The 22,094-nt window shown below is 34.7% G+C and overlaps 3 long non-coding RNA genes across 4 annotated transcripts; 1 reads left to right on the top strand and 2 right to left on the bottom strand.

The window, feature by feature from the left end:
- Positions 1–1,089: 1,089 nt before the first annotated feature.
- LOC141633747 (uncharacterized) lies at positions 1,090–1,613 on the top strand. Its single transcript, XR_012538521.1, has 3 exons — positions 1,090–1,300; positions 1,417–1,466; positions 1,579–1,613. It is a non-coding gene; the product is annotated as an uncharacterized LOC141633747 (long non-coding RNA).
- Positions 1,614–11,828: 10,215 nt separating this feature from the next.
- Positions 11,829–15,096, bottom strand: LOC141631237 (uncharacterized). The gene is made up of 2 exons (XR_012537605.1): positions 15,012–15,096; positions 11,829–12,190 (listed from the first exon to the last, which is right to left on the bottom strand). It is a non-coding gene; the product is annotated as an uncharacterized LOC141631237 (long non-coding RNA).
- A 2,871-nt stretch (positions 15,097–17,967) lies between these two features.
- Positions 17,968–21,743, bottom strand: LOC141634103 (uncharacterized). Of its 2 annotated transcripts, none has more exons than XR_012538833.1 (3): positions 21,355–21,743; positions 19,370–21,206; positions 17,968–18,442 (listed from the first exon to the last, which is right to left on the bottom strand). It is a non-coding gene; the product is annotated as an uncharacterized LOC141634103 (long non-coding RNA). The 2 variants fall into 2 exon arrangements; XR_012538832.1 differs by having other exon boundaries at positions 21,429–21,742.
- Positions 21,744–22,094: the final 351 nt, after the last annotated feature.

Genomic DNA, 22,094 nt, shown 5'->3' with positions numbered 1-22,094 from the left:
AACCTTATTTTGTGAATCTCATACCTTATTCAGTGAATCTTAGGGCTTGTTTTGTGAAACTTGATCATCATAAGTGGTTTAAATCACCTTTTTTGCTTTTTTCCTTATTTGGTGAATCTCAGACCTTATTTTGTGAATCTCATACCTTATTCAGATTTTAAATGCATATAATGTGCCTTATACGGTCATCGATTTTAACTAGTTTGTTTTCGGATCAATAGAATTGGTTTTTCGCGCTTTATAATCCGTAACTATAACTATGTTATCATAATAGGATATTGTGTTATAATACCTGGCTTTTGTGTCTGAGAATATTATTTGGCTCTATGGAATAACGTAACAAGTTAATAGAATAACACGGTTACTCTTTGTGATAACATGATAAGTTCTTCGGAATAACACTACACGCTCTTTGGAATAACATGAGAAACATATGACTCGAATACTCGGGTGAAGTGGTGACTTATAAACTTATATTGTGGCCATTACATCAACTGTAGTGTGTTGGTGGAATATTCAGTTTCTACTAAACTAGCTCATTAGCTCAATTGGTAGAGCATTTGTGCAATTGCACAAAGGATGTAGGTTCAATTCCTACATGAGCTTCTATTATCAATATATGTAACATAAGTGTTACTTTATCAAATAAACAGTGTTATTATATATACGAAACAATGTTACATTATCAAATAACTAGTGTTATTCTTAGCTAGCATCACTTTGTTCGATAATTATTGTTACCACATAGAACAACTAATGTTACTACAAAGTGTAACTAGTGCTTTATATATGTTCGTCTATGTGGGGCTCGAACCCACACCATGTGCAATAACACATTGCTCTACCTTTTGAGCTAATAGACGACAATGGCCAAATCCGATATGAAAGTAGACAAATAACAACTTATACTCGTAGATAAGAATTTTTCAACCCAAACTAGCACTAACAAGGCTCAGTGAGTCAGTGCATGTGTAGCCCTTTTCAGGTATAGTAGAAAACCTCTACTGCATTCGGGTTAGTCCAATGTGTTTGGAATTCTATCAATCTCTAACTCCAAGTGTTTTGGAATTCTATCAAGATTTTACACCTGGGCTTCTCTAACTCCAAGTGTTTTGGAATTCTATCAATCTCTTCATCTCTCTCTAAAAATATAAATATTTCTCTCTAATCATCATTTTCATCATTTGATTTCCTGAAGTAATGATGATAAAGTTCATCTCTTGTTTAGCATTACTTCTGCATGTAATGGCTTGGTTTCCTGCAGCTAGTAGACATTTACCTCCTACTTCTCAGCAACCAGGTATGTCTTAACCAGCAACTATTAACGAAACCCGTTATTGAAGCATGACACGGGTTTGAAACCCGTCAGCATCAAAAATTCATTCGTTATACTAAAACTAAATTTATTTTGTTCAGGTACTGTAGTCAGTCCTGAGAATGTAGAAGCTTCATACAGTTCAAAACAGGTATTGCCTTTTTTCCTTCAGTCTGACTCCTACAATCTTCGAATCTCTTTAAACCCGCTTACTTCTACAAAATTTCGGAAATTTTGAAATTGAAAATTGTATTGACTGGCAGGTTTCGGAACCAGGAAGCTACAAAGGAATGCACATTGCTTGCAGAATCTTTAATCTCAGATTCTAGCACATCAATTGCACTCCTGAAAGAAAAGACGGTCTTGGTAAGATTCGAAAATATTTCAAACATTGAAGTCCTACAATTAAATATACTCGTGAAATCGACTCAAAAAAAATCATGAAATAGTTAATAGTAGGGAAACATTGAAGTCTTTCATACCAAGTGCCCAACTGCCGAAGCTTATATCTTAACAAAGTTAACACTGAAAGTCTAGACAAAGAAATTTACCTGACGATTCGTAAGCTTATTATCGGGTTCTGATCTGGACTTATTCCAATGCCCCGCATTCGTAAACTGCGAGAGGGAACGCATACGCATACGCACTGTTATAAAATAGCATCAGTTTTACTTCACCTCATCAAAGCTATTTGTCCAACTCAATAGTCAATTTGCACAGGAAACAATTTACCATAAGAGATGAAACAATAAAAAAATCATCATTTTGTTCATCTTATAAAGGCTGAAAGGGAATAGGTGCTAATGCGCCAATATTATATCAATACTCATGGATGGGTATATAACTATATGTCCTATATGGTATATCCTATAAAGGCTGAAAGGACATAAGAATTAGAGCTCCATGCATCCAGAAGAGGCAATCATGGCCTTGAATACATTTTGGCGCATTCACCAGGTAACCTGCTTTACCTAAATGCCATACAATGGTTTTTTTAACTAGGCAAAGTATACAGAAATATATAGGCCTCCAGAAGAACAAGCCATGAATTGCATGCCCAGTCTAACTCAGACTCAGCGAGAATAGGAAATTCACAATCAAAATCAACTCACCTATCTATAACGCTAAAGCAATCAAAACACGCTATAAATTCACAATCAAGTAATAATAAGAAAGCCCGAGCTTGCAATACTACAATACTTTCTACTATTCCTAATTTCTTCAGATCTAATTGCCGCAAATTAAACCACCGTTCCATTAACTGAAGCACAAAATTACTTAAACCTCTATATCAAACAGTAACAATCTTAATTTCAATTGCAGAATCAAATCAATTAATCATTTTGAGCTGAATTTTGATTGAATCACCTCACCGATTGAAATATATTGCAAATAATAGCAATCAAACGCGCTATAAATTCACAATCAAGTAGAAATAAGATTACATAATCTACAATTGTACGACAAACAAAAATCGCATAAGTTCAATTGCATAATCAAATAAATGAGTCATCTTAAGCTTAATTTTCATCAAAATTATCTCATCGATCGAAATATCACAAACAATCGCAATCAAAACACGCTAAAAATTCAAATTCAAAATCATCTCAAATAATAATAAGCATAATCAACGATAAGCAAAACTAAAGCGAGAATAAAATAAAAGAAGAAGATGCGAAATTAGGTTAAAGTAGGACAGAAATACTTAGACGAAGCAGATTGAGATTCTTGTTCAAGCCAATGGCGAATTTGTTTAACGTTGCGACGAAAGCTTGCGGCCGAGTTCTTGACGTCGCTACGAAGGAGAAGTACAGCGGCTGAAAAAAGAGAGACAGAGAGACAGAGAGATAGAGAGAGAAAGTGAAAAAAGACGAGCTGAAGAACTGAAAAAAGAGAGACAGAGAGATAGAGAGAGAAAGTGAAGAGAGTGGGAGTGTACGAGTAAATGAGTGAGTATGAGAGGGAAATGACAGTAGTTAGATGAGTTTTGTAGGGGGACACGTGGCAGAATCTGGTGCGTCTATAATTTTTAGATCTAAGGGTTTAGAATGAGTTCAGCCGCCTCACCCTAAGAAGGGTGCCTCACATGATTCAATCTCGGCCGGATCCGGTGAGGCACCTCATTATGGCGAGGCGGCCGGTCTCACCAAAATGATACATGTTGAGTGGACTGTGATATATTGCGCGCTACTGGGCTTAGAACAAACACACGCCCAACCTTATACAAACAACCTTCTTTCTTCATCATCAAAACTCCTCTCAGCCATCTTTCCCAAATAAATCTCCATAACCTAATCAATTGAAGCAATTGTTCGTAGATTGCAGCGATTTTCCGATCAATTGTAGCGATTTTCCAATCAGTTTGATCTATTCCAGAGTTTTTTTCGATCAATTTGATCAATTAGAAAACTTGTAACTGTGTAAAACCATGATAATTTATGAAGTTCTAAAATCAGAAAATGTCACAAATGATCTTAGTTTTTTTCGATCAATTTGATCCGACTACTGTTGCTTCTCTTGCTGATTTCATTAAGGCCAAATTTGGCAAGCTCGACATCCTGGTATGTATGTACGCAGTATTTGTTTATCCATTTTGGTTATATTAGTTATTGATCTTAGTCAGCGCGGAAAACTTGTTTCTCCTGCCTTCTTATTGTGTTTAGAGGGTTTAATGTTTTTAATTGATTTATTTCCGATTTAGGCATAATTTCATTGTGCAATCATTTCTTTTTCTCATAATAGGAGAAATATATCATTAAATAACAGAATTTGGCTGTTAGTTTGAATAAGATCGTTAATCGACGCGCGAGGCTTCGAGATAATATCGAAGAGTGCGTCATTCTTTGGAACCCAAAGAACATGCTCTGAGACACCGCAACAATCGCTCTTGGAGAAGGACCAGGTATTTGGTTGACCTCTTTTATAAGTGCTAATCCGGAGTCACTTGTATTTGTTATCGAGATAACTTGTCGCTTTGGACTTCTAGTTACTGATTATGTAGTATGATGTTTGCTCTTTGTGTTAAATGTCCCCCCGTTTACTTGCTTGAAAATTGTGGCGTATGAGTTCGAGGATAAGTAGGCTGATATTGCCATAAGCTTAACATTCCAAATGCATCTTACAAAGTTAGTTGTTGAACTTCGGCAGTCTTTTCCACATCCAAAGATATTTAACTGATACTATCGTTTCAATTCAATCTGCACTTCCACATTGTTTTCATTGTTAGATCACTGTGGTAGAGGACTGGTGCAATTTCTTGATCCCTAATGGATGTTGTTCGATAAGCAAATCGCCTTGCTTCTCGTCCATTTCCAAAACAATGACTAAAAACACACACAATAATTGAGAGCCGCAGTGCTTACACCGATCATCCCTTTTTAATCTCTCGCAAATATATCATTCGAGTACCTCTTTGTTTCAAGTATACAAAATTGCTTAGTACAAAGTCATTGATCAAGTGAAATTTCTGAAATTAGTGCATTCCTTTCTTCATTCGCTCCCTATCTAACTTGTACCGAATCCTTTATATGCTCCCTATCACTTTTATATTTTTCCCATTTGACTCTGGTGGTCAAACAATCGAGTTTGACCGTTTTCACTATATAGTACTTGCAAACCTATTTTGTTCTTTGCCTTATTTTGTGAATCTCAGTCCTTGTGTTGTGAATCCTAGAACTTGTTTTGTGAACTTGTAAGATAATTTTCTAGAACTTGGTCACCGTAAGTGTTAGGAATCACCTATTTTGCTCTTTGCCTCATTTTTGTGAATCTCAGCCCTTGTGTTGTGAATCCTAGAGCTTGTTTTGTGAACCTGTAAGATCATTTTCTAAAACTTGGTCACCATAAGTGTTAGGAATCACCTATTTTGCTCTGTCTTATTTTGTGAATCTCAGTTCTTGGTTTGTGAATCTCAGACCTTGTTCAGTGAATCGTGGGGCTTGTTTTGTAAAACTTGGTCATCATAAGTGGTTAAAGTCGCCTATTTTGCCCTTTTCCTTATTTGGTGAATCTCTGACCTCGTTTTGTGAATCTCAGACCTTATTCTGTTAATCTCAAACCTTATTATGTGAATGTCGGACCTTATTTCGTTAATCTTAGAGCTTAGTTTGTGAACTTAGAAGCTAATATTCTTAAATTTTGTTATAAGTGATAAGAGATAACCTGTTTTGCTCTTCTCCTGATTTTGTGAATCTCGGTCCTTATGTTGTGAATCCTATAGCTTGTTTTGTGAACCTGTAAGATAACTTTCTAAAACTTGGTCATTATAGGTGTTAGGAATCACCTATTTTGTTCTTTGCCTTATTTTGTGAATCTCAGTCCTTGTGTTGTGAATCCTAGAGCTTGTTTTGTGAACTTGTAAGATAATTTTCTAGAACTTGGTCACCATAAGTGTTGGGAATCTTAGTCCTTGTGTTGTGAATCACATAGAATGAGGGCATTCTATGTTTGATGTTTTACAGCTTAGTTTTTATTTCAGGAACTTTATAGTAGAATTTTTTGTTGTTACTTATTAGATTTTTTCCTTATTTGGTGAATCTCAGACCTTATTTTGTGAATCCCAGACCTTGTTCAGTGAATCTGAGAGCTTGTTTTGTGAAACTTGGTCATCATAAGTGGTTAAAATCACCTTTTTTTGCCTTTTTCCTTATTTGGTGAATCTCAGACCTTATTTTGTGAATCTCATGCTTTATTCAGTGAATCTTAGGACTTGTTTTGTGAAACTTGATCATCATAAGTGGTTAAAATCACTTATTTTGCTCTTTTCTTTATTCGGTGAATCTCAGATTTTGTTTTGTGAATCTCAGACCTTGTTCAGTGAATCTTAGAGCTTGTTTTGTGAAACTTGGTCATAAAATCACCTTTTATGCTCTTTTCCTTATTTGGTGAATCTCGGGCCTTATTTTTGAATCTCATACCTTATTTAGTGAATCTTAGGACTTGTTTTGTGAAACTTGATCATCATAAGTGGTTAAAATCACCTTTTTTGCTCTTTTCCTTATTTGGTGAATCTCAAACCTTATTTTGTGAATCTCATACCTTATTCAGTGAATCTTAGGGCTTGTTTTGTGAAACTTGATCATCATAAGTGGTTTAAATCACCTTTTTTGCTTTTTTCCTTATTTGGTGAATCTCAGACCTTATTTTGTGAATCTCATACCTTATTCAGATTTTAAATGCATATAATGTGCCTTATACGGTCATCGACGGAACTAGTTTGTTTTCAGATCAATAGAATTGGTTTTTCGCGCTTTATAATCCGTAACTATAACTATGTTATCATAATAGGATATTGTGTTATAATACCTGGCTTTTGTGTCACGGAATATTATTTGGCTCTATGGAATAACGTAACAAGTTAATAGAATAACACGGTTACTCTTTGTGATAACATGATAAGTTCTTTGGAATAACACTACACGCTCTTTGGAATAACATGAGAAACATATGACTCGAATACTCGGGTGAAGTGGTGACTTATAAACTTATATTGTGGCCATTACATCAATCGTAGTGTGTTGGTGGAATATTCGGTTTCTACTAAACTAGCTCATTAGCTCAATTGGTAGAGCATTTGTGCAATTGCACAAAGGATGTAGGTTCAATTCCTACATGAGCTTCTATTATCAATATATGTAACATAAGTGTTACTTTATCAAATAAACAGTGTTATTATATATACGAAACAATGTTACATTATCAAATAACTAGTGTTATTCTTAGCTAGCATCACTTTGTTCGATAATTATTGTTACCACATAGAACAACTAATGTTACTACAAAGTGTAACTAGTGCTTTATATATGTTCGTCTATGTGGGGCTCGAACCCACACCATGTGCAATAACACATTGCTCTACCTTTTGAGCTAATAGACGACAATGGCCAAATCCGATATGAAAGTAGACAAATAACAACTTATACTCGTAGATAAGAATTTTTCAACCCAAACTAGCACTAACAAGGCTCAGTGAGTCAGTGCATGTGTAGCCCTTTTCAGGTATAGTAGAAAACCTCTACTGCATTCGGGTTAGTCCAATGTGTTTGGAATTCTATCAATCTCTAACTCCAAGTGTTTTGGAATTCTATCAAGATTTTACACCTGGGCTTCTCTAACTCCAAGTGTTTTGGAATTCTATCAATCTCTTCATCTCTCTCTAAAAATATAAATATTTCTCTCTAATCATCATTTTCATCATTTGATTTCCTGAAGTAATGATGATAAAGTTCATCTCTTGTTTAGCATTACTTCTGCATGTAATGGCTTGGTTTCTATGACTAGTAGACATTTACCTCCTACTTCTCAAAGAACCAGGTATGTCTTAACCAAAGAACTATTAACGAAACCCGTTATTGAAGCATGACACGGGTTTGAAACCCGTCAAACATCAAAAATTCATTCGTTATACTAAAACTAAATTTATTTTGTTCGTGCATCGTAGTCGATCCCGAGAATGTAGAAGCTTCATACGAGTTCAAAGCAATGTATTGCCTTTTTCCTTGATCGACTCCTACAATCTTGAATCTCTTTAAACCCGCTTACTTCTACAAAATTTGGAAATTTTGAAATTGAAAATTGTATTGATGGCGGGTTTGAACCAGGAAGCTACAAAGGAATGCACATTGCTTGCAGAATCTTTAATCTCAGATTCTAGCACATCAATTGCACTCCTGAAAGAAAAGACAGTCTTGGTAAGATTCGAAAATATTTCAAACATTGAAGTCCTACAATTAAATATACTCGTGAAATCGACTCAAAAAAAATCATGAAATAGTTAATAGTAGGGAAACATTGAAGTCTTTCATACCAAGTGCCCAATGCTTAGAAGCTTATATCTTAACAAAGTTAACACGAAAGTCTAGACAAAGAAATTTTTGACGATTCGTAAGCTTATTATCGGGTTCTGATCTGGACTTATTCCAATGCCCCGCATTCGTAAACTGCGAGAGGGAACGCACGCACACGGACACTGTTATAAAATAGCATCAGTTTTACTTCACCTCATCAAAGCTATTTGTCCAACTCAATAGTCAATTTGCACAGGAAACAATTTACCATAAGAGATGAAACAATAAAAAAATCATCATTTTGTTCATCTTATAAAAAGGTGAAAGGGAATAGGTGCTAATGCGCCAATATTATATCAATACTCATGGATGGGTATATAACTATATGTCCTATATGGTATATCCTATAAAGGCTGAAAGGACATAAGAATTAGAGCTCCATGCATCCAGAAGAGGCAATCATGGCCTTGAATACATTTTGGCGCATTCACCAGGTAACCTGCTTTACCTAAATGCCATACAATGGTTTTTTTAACTAGGCAAAGTATACAGAAATATATAGGCCTCCAGAAGAACAAGCCATGAATTGCATGCCCAGTCTAACTCAGACTCAGCGAGAATAGGAAATTCACAATCAAAATCAACTCACCTATCTATAACGCTAAAGCAATCAAAACACGCTATAAATTCACAATCAAGTAATAATAAGAAAGCCCGAGCTTGCAATACTACAATACTTTCTACTATTCCTAATTTCTTCGGCAGTCTAATTGCCGCAAATTAAACCACCGTTCCATTAACAGAAGCACAAAATTACTTAAACCTCTATATCAAACAGTAACAATCTTAATTTCAATTGCAGAATCAAATCAATTAATCATTTTGAGCTGAATTTTGATTGAATCACCTCACCGATTGAAATATATTGCAAATAATAGCAATCAAACGCGCTATAAATTCACAATCAAGTAGAAATAAGATTACATAATCTACAATTGTACGACAAACAAAAATCGCATAAGTTCAATTGCATAATCAAATAAATGAGTCATCTTAAGCTTAATTTTCATCAAAATTATCTCATCGATCGAAATATCACAAACAATCGCAATCAAAACACGCTAAAAATTCAAATTCAAAATCATCTCAAATAATAATAAGCATAATCAACGATAAGCAAAACTAAAGCGAGAATAAAATAAAAGAAGAAGATGCGAAATTAGGTTAAAGTAGGATGTAAATACTTAGACGAAGCGTGATTGAGATTCTTGTTCAAGCCAATGGCGAATTTGTTTAACGTTGCGACGAAAGCTTGCGGCCGAGTTCTTGACGTCGCTACGAAGGAGAAGTACAGCGGCTGAAAAAAGAGAGACAGAGAGACAGAGAGATAGAGAGAGAAAGTGAAAAAAGACGAGCTGAAGAACTGAAAAAAGAGAGACAGAGAGATAGAGAGAGAAAGTGAAGAGAGTGGGAGTGTACGAGTAAATGAGTGAGTATGAGAGGGAAATGACAGTAGTTAGATGAGTTTTGTAGGGGGACACGTGGCAGAATCTGGTGCGTCTATAATTTTTAGATCTAAGGGTTTAGAATGAGTTCAGCCGCCTCACCCTAAGAAGGGTGCCTCACATGATTCAATCTCTATATATATATATATATATATATATATATATATAACTCTTTGGAGATTTATCTTATGTAGGATTCAAAAATAAAACTCAATCTTTTTTGTAATTTACTATCTCTTATTTTATTAGATCAAAAATAATTATCTTCAGTTGAGTTTATTATTAAAAATAAAAATCGTGTTTTAGAAAAGTTGGAGTCTCTAGAATTGCCTGAAAAAAGCCTCTTTTATATATTGACTAGATTTAATGCCCGTGCGATGCACGGGCCACTTGTAATAATTTGTTTTATAAAGGTTTTATAACCATCTGATGAACGTCACATTATAGAAAACCACAACCTCAAATCTTTGCCGCTTAAAGTAATAGGTGAGAAAGATTATAACTCAAACCAACCCAACCTGAAGTCCTACTCAATGAAAAGATTCAACTCAAAATCTAACTCCATGTTGATTGAACAATGCTCAAAATGCATTTTTTTTCATGAACGATGAATAATTAAAGTTAATTTTTAATGCATAATAAGTACTCCGTATTATATAATCTTAGTAATACTAACTCGTACATTGTGAATTTATAGTATGGTCGAATTTCAGCCTGTTTCAGAAACTTACAAAGTGTAATACGGAGTACATACTCATGAGTCAGGAATCTTAAAACTTCACATATCCCATTAGGGGACAATCTAGTCAATACAACCTAGTAATTAGGTTCTAATTGGAAAAAAGCTTTTATCTAGTCCCATTTTAACACCTAATCGTCGGCTACTCCAGTAATACAATAACGAAAATATAATTAAATGTTTATTATGTAGGGTGAAAATCACTAACACTAAACTATGTTCCACCACTCATATTTATGTATGAAATCAAAAAAATTACGTATCTATTTATATCATGATTATCTTACAGAAATACGAATTATGAAGCACATGAGTTATTTGTATTGTATTAATATTGGAATTCTCCTATTATTTGTTGTTGTTAACGCCAAACTCTAACAAATACTCTGGAGTCAAGCTCATCACTTTTGTTGTTTTGCACTACACATTCTTAGACAATAAAAAACAAAAAGGAAAAGGCAAATTTAGAAACCTAATTATATATGGATAATGATACGGCGTCATCGGGTGGCGCCCAATTTTGACGACACCCTCTCAAATGCACCCCTTATTATTGGGGTCCCACTTATTCTATGGTATGTATCCATTATTTTGTGGGTCTCTATTTATTGCATGTGAAAGGGTGACGTTGAGATTGGGCGCCACCGGGTGACGCTAACTCATTTTCCAAGTAGAAAAGTCTTAAAATTAAGATTTTATACTCCGTTAGATGAATAAAAATAAAAATAGTTTATTATGTCTAATACAATTCCAATGGCTTCCTTTTAAAATCATGTCATTACATTAAATATCATATGCATGCATATAAGTAGTTTATCTTTCTAATTTCAAAGTTGGACAGGGACACAATGGTGAATGAAATTGGAAATAATAACGTAAAAAAAAAACTTTCATTATAATATCATTATCTATCATATCTATGCACTAATGAACAGAAATTCTTTCCGTGTTAGTTCGATAAGCTTCATGAATTCCATACAACCATGATACATGCAGTGATGCAGGCAAAACAATAAAAAAATGAGGATTAAAAAAAAAGAAAAGAAAAATACTCTATGGTTATTTGTTGTCCTTTTTCATATGGGGTATTGGGTTATCTCAGTCAATTGTTATCATTTTAATATTAGGATGTCTCAGTCAATTGTTATCCTCTTTTCTTGGTCTTTATGCCAAAATTAAGGGACAATAATTGACCGGGACAAAGTGAGTGAAAAATTAACGTACAAAACTCAAATAATGGAGCAAAGGTATGTATGATATTCCCTTTGTGGAGGGAATGAGAAGTGGTATTTTTCAGGTATTTATAGCAAACAGAGAAACCAAATTCTATATTGATAAAATTCCTATTACATACATGAATTTAAAGAGCTCTATTGAAACATATCATGAATGAGAAGATCGTATTTAATATATGATGTTAAATAAAAGAGATAAAATACAAATAAAAAGATCTCAAGTTATGTACCTGTATAATAAGACGTTAGTTGTAGAAATAATAGATTCACTAATCACTAATACCCGTCAATATAATATATATCCAGAAAGAATTGTAAACCACCAAATTTTTTGGCTATATTTGTATGATCAACAAAGAAATATTATATATACTTTTTCGTTATGGTTAGTGCTCTCCATCGGTATGTATCAAGTTCGATGCTTTCTCGAGTTGCGCTTTCCATTGGTGTGAAGACGCAATATCATGCATGCACAGTACTTATATCTTACTTTGTAGTATGTAGATGTGGGCCCTAAACAACACCAAGCAAAGACGATCTCTTAGGATGATTACCATATTTCGGCAATGTAAAAACTATGCTTGTTCATTCTCTCCCGTGATCTCCACCTCCTACCAAAAGAATAAAATTATGATTAAATTGTGTATGCATCAAGTATTAAGAAAAAAAATTACGGAGCATATAATCATTGATAGATAAAAATAATAAATTAAAATATAGAAAAAGTAGCATGATTTGTAGCCAAGACCAACAAAACTATAATAATACAAATAAACATGTTAATGAAAATTATCAAAGAATGAATAGCATGGAAAGACCGTAAGAGTAGTATGATTTTGGAATCCACGCACACCAATATTTATAGAGCAACGACGCAAGACACCGAGTAATATAATGCAAATTTTAGTTATAATTGGACTCTACAATCACACTATGAATGAGTTAATTAATGTAGAACTCAACTAATTAACATGATCCTTTTAGAACTCTAGTAAAGATTAGGTAGTTCTCAAGTTATTTATTTTGGAGGTTATGATCTCTATCCAAATTCTATTTTATTTGTTTTTATCTTTGATACAAACACCTCCAAACGTGATCTTTTTGTTGAGTATTATTTCATATTATTGTAATCTATTTTTTATATATATTTTGATAGCTCTTAGAGTTTCATACATGTTGGAGACTCTAATATTGCTCGAAAAAAGCTTCCTTTATTAATATAGATAGATAGATAGATAGATATACTAGATTTAATGCCCGGGCAATGCCCGGGCCAACTTGTAATAATCTATGATTATAATGTAATAATACTCTAATTAAGGCTCGGTTCTTTTACACTTAATTTTGTTGTACTGAACTTTTAAAAGCTTACTTTCTCTAAATTGAATTTATAAGGACCGAATTGAACATATAGCTTAACTTGTAGAAAATAGGTATAAATTGAGCCGTTCGGTAGAGTCTTTTATAGAGTAATTTAGATAACAAAAATTCTACCGTGTAAATGATCAGTACACTAAATAATTCTAAAGTTATATTTTCTAGTTGATAATTACTCTTTAGATAAAGCTAAAAACTATAACTAAATAAATTTCAAATCAAAGTGTGTAATATTTAGGGAAGAACGGCGGTTAATACTAACTCCTCTTCTAACTCATATAGTCATATGAAATTCCATCTGGTTTTTGTATCAAAGAATGCATTAATTTGTGTAATCTAGCTAATTATCAAAGAATGCATTTGTGTATTAGTTATTTGGTTTTTAACTTTTTTGCATAGTATGTTTTCTAAACTTCAAATGTACGTTCATATACTGAAAATAGAATAATTAGCAATAGATATTTTATAGTAGTTTCTATATTTTGTATTGTATCCTATCTAAAGCTTCCACGCTAAAACGTGAACCCAAGTACTGCTTAAGTGAACTTAAGTTAGGGGTTGTATACTCAATACTTGTATTAAATCATTAATCATTGACTAATATATGTAATACTCCTATTGTTTTGATTTTTTTTTTAAACACACATAGCCCTACTTTATGTTCTTGTATTTGCAAAGTATTGATGATAGAAATAACATATGATAACACGAACTCACGAAGTATAAAATCATTGTATTACCTAATGGTAAAATCTTTATTGTTTATTTCTATGCATGTTGTTTCTTTTACTCGTACTTACTTAAATAATACTATATAATTTTGTAATTTATGAAATTTGGACCGTGATTAATTAGAGTGCAATTTCTAATATGTTAAAATTGAGTACTTTAGTAATTGGTTTGCAGCCAAACTCACGGATAATGAAAATTCAGTATTATAGCTATACGTAAACTCACTTTTATTAGTAGTCTCTCCATCCCATTTGATTGTCCTATTTTCTATTAAATTTATCCAATTTTCATTGGTAACTGCCTATACATCAATTTTCTTATAAGACAATCTCTCGATGGTGTTTATATGAGACCATTCATATGATAAGAGTAGTTATCTTATCAATTTATTGACTATGCATATTCTTCCTCAACCTCACCAAAGGCATTAAGGACGACTGACTGGTTGGCAGGAAATCAACCTCGGGCATCCTCAGATTACATTTTTTAATGTCAGATAAAAGAATTATAATTGAGGAACGGAAATAACTGGAGAAATTTCAAATCAAATACTCCATATCAATTTGCTACACTAAAAAAATCATATTATCCATAAGCCAGTTGATCTGGGGAATTCTAATGGCTAAGAACAATCACAAATTCTCCGTGGTAGAATTACCTGACATCAGTCAACCAACTTGTAAGATATTAGGAAAATAACGCAGCCGGAGAACTATCTTCACAGGATTGGTCGAAGTGGCCGTTTTGGACGGAAGGGTGTTGCCATTAATTTTGCAATAGGTCTTGGTATAGACGGGTGGGGCGAAAAAACGGGGAAAGGCCTCTAATAAAATGGGTAGGGGGGACAAGGTAGGGCACCCCCATGTGCTTCCCACTTTATGACAAATGGGTATTTTGTGAGGGAAAATGGTATCCGTCTATACATATAGACGGATAATGTCCGTCTATAATGAGAATTTGTGTTAATTTTGTGACCAAGGATGATGAGAAGATGCTCTCTGATATACAAAGATTCTATAATGCTCTCTGATATACTTTATTATGAGAATCTCTATTATTTTCACAAATACAACTCTCGTTATTATGGTTGGTCATTTTATGTATGTTGATTTTGGGAACAAAATTTTGTAAGCGCTTATTTAATTTTGGATGAAGGAGAGATTATTGGTCACATAATTGTGTTGTGCTTTTTTGTTTCCCAAATCATACGTACAAAACTACGGAGTACAAAACAACATAGTGTAATATGAAAAAAAATCCCCTAAGAAAATTAAGTCAACCAAAAGATGCATGTACATAAAAATAAGATTTATAAGTACCAACCTTGTCATATACTGTAGGGAGTAGATTTGACTGACATTGTCTTAAACGTACAATATAATCCTGTATAAAGAGCACAAACTTCATTAGATATATACGTTTATCCTTTAAACATTATAAAATTGAAAAACTTCAAAAAAAAAAAAGCATGGTAAAACAAAGGCCATAACTCAAAATAACTATAATGATAAATATATTAATTAATGTCATAGAATGCATGATACGTAAAACTTGGGGATGATACGAGGCATAGGGGGAGCATATATATATATATATATATATATATATATATATATAGGGGCGGGTTCAGGTACGAACTAAAGTTCAGTACGAACCGTACGAACTGATTTAAGAGACCACATTAAGCTGTTAAAAAACGAGCCCACACAAATCAATTCCTTCATCCTTACCCAGTACCCACCATGCCAACTCCCTTCTCCCTTGTTCTTATCCTCCACCATCGCTACCACCACCACCACCAACACTCGTTGGAGCTTCCGGCCATCATGTAAGCTGTCGAAACCTGACGATTCTACTGTAGCTAGCTACGCCAACAAACCGGAGAACCACCAGCATTATTCGTCTCCTTCGCCGGTGACAAAAACGTCTATGGAGACCATTATCCGGCTCCAAATTTCCCGCTAACCTCGTTATATCAAATAATTTTTTTAAATCTTACTTCGTTTTTGGTAAATCTTTTATTTCAATCGAGTTCTATGAAGAAAAACAAAAGTAATTGGCGTACGGTTACGCTATATGGCAGTCACGGATGGGTTGCGTGGGTCACCGTGGTGATGGGCTATCAATGATGAGGGGATTCGAATGGGAGAGCGGTCGCCGATGGGAGGAAGTTCGCCGGTAAGGGTCGGTGATGTAGGGACGGCGTTGTTGAGGGGTCAGTGTTGTCATTAGTGGTGACGGGGGTGAGATTAGTGGACGGTGTTGCGTGGTGGGTCCGGTTGGTCAATGGTGGTGGTCGTGAGGTAGTGTATCTGGCAATATTCATCCATGTATCCGGAATTATATTTGATGTATCCACCTCATACTCTTTTAGTATGTGATCGCTCTAAAATAAGACCATATGCGTCATATTCACAATCAATCAGAGTATCTCATTGCAATAAACATTTCATATAATAACTTTTTTTTGCTACTTTGCAATAATTTTTAATTTAATGTCATTTTAGCATATGAACTGTAATTTTTTTTTGTGCAATGAAGATAATTAGGTAATCTCTGATCTATTCGTTCTGCATCGTACCCGTTGTGGTCGATGTTTTGTCTGTATAAAATACAGAGAGAGTTGGAGAGTTGTCGAGGAAGCTCGGATTGAAGCTTAGCTCCAGGTAAAAATAAACAATCCTTCCGCCCGAAACTAGCATCTTAGATTAGTAGTTAAATCAAGCAGATCGTGCACACATTTGACCAGGCCATATGCATCAGTCGATGGTATATGGTCCGCTCTCTTTTCACCGGAAACTGTATAGTCTCTCAATTTACGGCCCCCAGCTCGAACACAACTGAAAACAAATTCTCGAACGTTGAGACCCATAATATAATAGAATCTTAGTCAAATGATTGGTTTATCGTTTAATTAACATGGACCGCAGTCTGGCTAACATGATGTATTTGATCTGGTACTATAGGAATGTGTGTAGGCTTGAGTATGTCTTACCCATGCCTGTTTTTGTAATGAAGCAGGTGAAGGAAATGTTATGTATGAGAATTAGAAGTAAAATAATAGTAAAGTCGAGAGCTAAGCTGTGGATAGATAGATGGTATATGTGGTGGGATGTAACTAGCTAGGAATTAACTCCCTGGTATGATGTATTGTTTGGTGTTTGAGCTTTAATATAACCACTTACATTTTCCAAAAGAAAAAATAGAATAATCTTAAACGAATCAAATCTATCCTTCAAGTTTTTATTACTTATTACTGTTATTAGCATTGGTCATCATGAAAGGGTAGGCATAATATACACCTGACGTCTGATACTGATAGTCTAAGAAAATGTTTCTATAAAAACACAAAGATTAGGGGTGGCAATGAGTAATCTTGACAAAGGAGTGTATCTAACTAGCTAGAGATATGTATCTAGACACTTAAAAGAGTGTATCTAGTTAAACAAAGGTATGTATCTAGAAACTTAAAGAAGTGTATCTAATTAGTTAGAGGTATGTACCTAACAAATTTAACGGATGTGTCTAGATTTTACAAATAAGAACCTGCCAATAAGTGTATCTAGCTAGTTAGAGATATGTTTCTTGGAACTTAAAGAAATGTATCTAGCAAGTTAGATGCATGTATCTAACAATTTAAAGGAATGTATCTAGTTAGCTAAAGATGTGTATCTAGAAACTTAAAGAAGTGTATCTAGATAGCTAGCTAAAGGTATGTACCTAGTAACTTAAAGGAGTGTATCTAGCTAACTAATTATATGTATCTAGTAATTTAAAGGAGTGTATCTATCCTAAAGTAACATGGGAAAGGGTTTAGGGTTGTATTAGGTGACCGTTGCGCGGAGCAGCTTAATCCAACCCTAAACCCTTTCCCTTATTAGGGGCCGGGGGACGATGGTGGATTTTAAGTTTGTTCATACTGTATGTATATAGTAACTTAAAGAAGTGTATCTAGCTAGTTAAAGGTATGTATCTAGCATGTCAGAGATGTGTATCTAACAAGGCAAATGAGTATATCTAGTTAGTTAAAGAGATATATCTATTAATTTCAAGAAGTGTATCTAACTAGGTACAGATATGTATTTAATAACTTAAATGAGTGTATCTAGCTAACTGTCTAATGGTATGTATCTTGACAACATATAGTAAATGTTATGTGTAAGCTAAAGAAGTCTCAATCACTTGACATTATGAGATTAACGTGTATTTATGTAATAATTTGACATCACTATGTCACAAGTATAAGCTGTGTAATCATTATTCGTCGGTTACTCGATAATGTCCAAATTTCAATTTCGGAATTCATATGCGATCAGTTTCAATTTCCATGGAGCCAAAGACTCATAATTGTTTATATAGAGTCAAATAACCATTTTCCTTTCTACTACTACTTGATTAATTATACGCGATAAAAGTACAAGTCATGAAACCAATATCCTTATAAGCCCACAATCCTTGCTCATGCCGGATTTGGCCATGGCTTCCATGATATCATGTTCAAATCTCATGACTTCATCCTCAATTTGCAGTTGTGAGGACTCCCTCAATTGCAGATCCTTCTGAATTTGATCAAACTGTTCTGCCAGCATCATGACACGATGTTCGTGTTCCATTATTAATTTATCTTTATCTTCCAGGTCCCTCCACAAACCCAGGCGCTGAAACTGTGCTGATTGAGCTGATGCAGCACTTGTACCCACTGAAGCTCGAGTGATAGTGAGCTTAGCTCGAAGATCATCAAGATCATTGAGGTACTGCATTGCATCACAAGTTGCAGTCAGCAAACCAGGATCATAACACTGATATATGACAAGTTTAAACTGTACAGGCACCAAAAGTCGAAACCTTGATCGAGATGGTTGAAAACTTGAAATTGGTCATTCTTGCCACAATGTTTTTTAAATGTGTTGATCTCATACATGTTTCTAGTTAGACCAGTTCATGTGTACTAATTTATCTATTGACTGGATACGAAACAAGTTCATCAGATAATGTTGCTGAGTTTGTTTCGATGAATGGAGACGTTCCACATTTGGTCAAAGAAAAGATGAAATGAGACCTACTCAATATGGTCGAGGTTAGTGTCAATAATCATTTAATCAAAATCCTACTATCCAACAAACTTAAGTTTATTTATTAATTTACCTGAATCGTACGAAGTATCATATTAAGGCCACCATACCCAAGCATGGCCCTTTTTAAGGGTTTTGAAAATCACCCTGACAGTATTTTAAGGCGGCTTTAGCCTGGACATACAATATCATGGTCTAACCAAAGATATTTAATACTTTGCACAATGCTAGACCAAGCGTAGAACTCAAACAGGCTTATACAACACACAACATGTCACTACTAATAACCAACTCGTAATCATAAAATTATAAACCAACTACGGAGTATATAATTGGTATGAGAATAAAATCTAGTAAAATTTATTCATTTCAAAAAGTATAAGCAGCCAAAAAAAGTTAACTCCAGAGATAATTTGACAAAATCCACCACAGAAAAAGTAATTGTCTATTCTTCAGTGAAAAATGTGAACGTAGATATATACAAATATTAGTAATAGTTTTATAACTTGAAAATTTTCAAAATGATATTGCAATTTATTGTTGAACTCATACAGACTCATTGCTATAAGCCTATAATGCAGATTGGTATTTGGCAGGAGTTGATCATACCTGGTTTGATGTGATCTTTGAGCCATCATACTTAATGTTTACTCTCTGCACAAAATTGATTACAACAGTCGACAAAAATTCAATTAATCATATTTCAGTTATTTCGGATGTTTCGGAGCAATGAGAGGAAAATAAAGAGATTTACTGATGGCGAGGCGACATTGAAAGAAGCTTGGTTTTGTCAGCTGACCATTTAGCATACTCATTCCCCTTGCGAAAATTTTTTATTACATTAACTGCTTTGCCCTCCATTTTTGGCATCAATATTTATCAGTCGTCTTAACAATAATACTCCATAAAATACACATTTTAATATTATGTACCACTCAACAATCATTAACAGTTAATGACAGTAATCGAAACTTCCGCAACTTCTAAAATTCAAACTTCAGAAAGTCTGGATACACATTTCGAGTTGTGTATCTAAAGGGATTGATATGTGTACCTGGAGGTGTAAGAAATGTATCCAGCAACTTAGCACCACCACCCTTTCCCCCGATGTGAGTGTTTAGCTAGCGCCCCACCACCGACCATCTCACCTTCCTTACCACCAACAATTAACACCATATATATCCTCACCACCACCCGTTTACCTCCTCATCACAGCTACTCCCCACGACCACCTCTAATCTATCACACCCAAGCCCACCAACTGAAAATCACAGACCCACGACAAACCACAACAACCCGGCTCTCGACCACAAACCCATCACGAACCTAATTCATATCTGCCGTCAGACACGCGGGGAAAAGTGCAGGAAAAGAGCAACAATATAGCCATAGTCGGAGAAGGGTTGAACGAAAATACAGACTACCTTCAACGACTACCACGTTTTCAGCCATCACAACGCCGCACTGTATTAGCCATCACAATACCGTCGTCGGCGCCGACAACTTAATTCAATCCCATACATTAACATCTATATGATTGTTTTGTCGAAATTACTTGTATATTTGAGTAGATCTAACAATTGCCTCATGAATTTCAAGAGAAAACAATTAGAAAATACTCACGATGAAATACGATTTCGCCGGAGATATGAATGGCCTATTGTTGGAGATATGAATGGTGGTCGTACTTCAGTTCTCCGACGTGAGTAACCGGCGTCAATAGCCGTCAGCGGCAACGGTGATGAACCGATGGTGGAGTGTCGGTAGTTGAGTATTGAGGGGATTTGATAAGAGTGAGAAGATAGTTAGATAGGAGAGTGGGTGGGTTAGTTTATCTAAGCCTTTCATCTCAGTTAATTTGTGGGTTTGGTTGAGTTCGTAGGTTCGCACCGAACATTGAGTTCGCACAAGATCATAATTCTATATATATATATATATATATATATATATATATATATATATATATAGGGTCGGGGTCAGGTGCGAACTAAAGTACGGTGCGAACCGTACGAACTAACTCAAAAACCAATTCTAACAAATAAAATCCGACCCCACTAGTCTCTTATCCACTCATCCTCCCTCATCACGTATCTTCATATACTCACTTCTACTGCCGCCAGGGAGCACCAACGACGACGGCAACGGACCGACCACTTCCCAGATTCAGGCGCACTGCCGGCCGCCATTCACCTAACTTCACTACCCGATCTTGTCAGCAACCGGGCACTTCTCTTCTCATATATTCATTCCAATCAATTCCTAGATCCAGGGACAAAATCGACTTTTATGGGCGCAGTTGACAAACCAGATCTTTTTAGGCAAAATGGAACCGTCATCTGAGAAGAAGAAAGTCGACAGGATTGGTGATTTTGGAGATTCCGGTTGAGGAGATGGTGTTGGTTGTAATTGGGCGACGATGATGGAAGTGGTGCTGATTTTCGTGTACCTGCAATTTCAATAACAAATGAAAGTATTTATGTTTGATATCGTCTCTCTATAGTCAGTGTAAACAAATGATAATGATCGGGCTTAAGGAGTAAGTGAGCAACAATCAAGATGAAATAATCACAAACGAAGAACACATTGGTCTGTACATTCTCAAGTTCATCTTATCAATTTATACAATCTTCTACAGAATACTACGGAGAGTAATAGATATCATGCTCACTGGTGGTTGGTAGCAGCGCTTCATCAAGCTCTGTTGTATTGGTCTTTTCTGATGGATTTTTGGTTTTATGCTCTTTTGCAAAATGAAAAATAATATTTGAAGGGTATCTTATGTTTTCAACAGTTTAGTCATTGTAATGGTACTGGTACGGAATTAAAACTCAGGAACTTCGATATTGCCTACCTTTGATAAAAAATACCCCTTAGTAAAAAATAAAACAAAATAGTTGTATAGTTGTAATGAATGAGACATGTCATTGTATAACGTGCCAACCGCTGGTCATAAGAGTATATCTAGTACCTTAAAGATATGTATCTGGTAATATAACAAAGTGTATCTAGCTAGTTAAATATATGTATCTACTAATTTAAAGGAGTGTCTCTAGCAACATAAGGGTATGTATCCAGTAATTTAAACAAGTGTATCTAGCAAATGTATCTATTAACTTAAAGTAGTGTATTTAGCTAGTTAAAGGTATGTATCTAGTAACTTAAAGAAGTGTATCTAGTTAGCTAGAGATACGTTACTAATAATTTAATGGAGTGTATCTAGCTAGCTATAAGTATGTATCTACTAATTCAAAGGAGTGTATATAGCAAGCAAAATGATTGTATCTAGTAACTTAAAGGAGTGTATCTACTAATTCAAGGGAGTGTATCTAGCAAG

The sequence above is a fragment of the Silene latifolia genome, chromosome Y, assembly GCF_048544455.1.
Source record: "Silene latifolia isolate original U9 population chromosome Y, ASM4854445v1, whole genome shotgun sequence".
In the NCBI taxonomy this organism is placed as follows: domain Eukaryota; kingdom Viridiplantae; phylum Streptophyta; class Magnoliopsida; order Caryophyllales; family Caryophyllaceae; genus Silene; species Silene latifolia.
Note: the sequence above shows the minus strand (reverse complement) of the source record. Positions and strands in the feature narration are given on the sequence as shown.